This window comes from Bufo gargarizans, chromosome 3 (assembly GCF_014858855.1).
Source record: "Bufo gargarizans isolate SCDJY-AF-19 chromosome 3, ASM1485885v1, whole genome shotgun sequence".
In the NCBI taxonomy this organism is placed as follows: Eukaryota; Metazoa; Chordata; class Amphibia; order Anura; family Bufonidae; genus Bufo; species Bufo gargarizans.
This window is the reverse complement of record NC_058082.1, coordinates 112,815,236-112,816,799: the sequence shown is the minus strand read 5'-3', so window position 1 is coordinate 112,816,799 and position 1,564 is coordinate 112,815,236.

Here is a 1,564-nt window from a genome sequence, read left to right as displayed (position 1 = left end):
CAAGGATTGCAGGCCCTATGTCAATCAGGGTTTCCAACAGCACCTAAGTTAGTGGCTCCAACCCCCACTTCTCCTCCTCCGCCTCCTCCTCCTAGTTATCTGCGTGCACCACCAGTCAGTCATCAGTTGGTAGCTGGAAGCAGTGTAGCACTGCAGTGGGGAAGCAGCAACAGGCCGTGCTGAAGCTGATATGCTTAGGGGACAAACAGCACACCGCCGCAAATTGCCAGCTCACCGGCTGTTGAGCAACTTGAGCACGCGCTGAAACTCCACGTTCCACATGTTTGCCAGGCTTTGTGAGCAGCAGAGGACAGTAGTGGATTATCAGCTACAACATGGTGGTCGCCTTTCCAGTCAGCTTACGCTATTCATAAGCGAGGAGTGGGCATGGATGTCTGACCTCTGTGAGGCTTTAAGAAACTTTGAGGATTCAACACAGATGCTGAGCTGCGACAAAGCTATTATCAACATAACCATCCCACTTCTGTGTCTACTGAAACGCGCACTGCTCACAATTAAGGATGACGCTTTGCATGTGGAAGAGGTGGAAATGTGGGAAGACATTACAGAGGGTGATAGGCAGACCACCCTCAGTTCGTCTTCTCAGCACGAATTGGATGATGAAGAGGAGGAGGAGGAGCAGGAGACGGTTGCCTCCGCTGCAGAGTGTAGTACCCATGGAATTTTAATTCCATCTGTTCTGCGTGGGTGGGCAGAAGAGGAGGAAGAGGATGAAGAGATTGAGAGTGATCCTCTTGATGACAACAGCGAAGTCTTGCCTGTTGGTACTCTCGCACACATGGCTGACTTCATGTTAGGCTGCCTTTCTCGCGACCTGCGCATTATACGCATTTTAGACAACACGGATTACTGGTTGTTCACCCTCCTCGACCCCCGCTACAAAGAGAACTTCTCATCTCTCATTCCTCTGGTGGAGAGGATGAGCAAAACGGTGCAATAACAAAAGATCCTTGTTGAAAAATTGCTCCAAAAATTTCCATCTGACAATGCTGGTGGCAGAGTCTGTAGTTCCTTGGCCAAATGAGAAGGGGAGACAAGGGGAACGCACAGCAGTTCCAACAGAGTAAGGGCAACAGTCTGCAAAGCCTGGGACAGTTTGATGACACCCGCTAGCACCCTCACTCTGATGCGCGGCCTAGTGTCACAAGGAGGGAAAAATTTTGGAAGATGGTGAAGGAGTACATAGCAGACCGTGTCAGCATCCTCAATGATGCATCAGTGCCTTACAACTACTGGGTGTCCAAGCTGGACACGTGGCACGAAGAGGCGCTCTACGCCTTGGAGGCCTGCCCTGCCGGCGTTTTGTCTGATCGTGTATTTAGTGCTGCTGGTGGCATTATAACAGATAAGCGTGTCCGCCTGTCAACTGAAAATGCTGACAGGTGGACTCAGCGGCTGAACATAAAGGCACTTTAAATGTCTTGTTTAAAATGTACTGAATACACTGTATTCCCATGCACCCCTTCTACCACAAACAAGGGTATATGGTTGAATCTTCCTTTTCTCAGCCTCCTTCTCCTCTTCCATCATATCAACATGATTA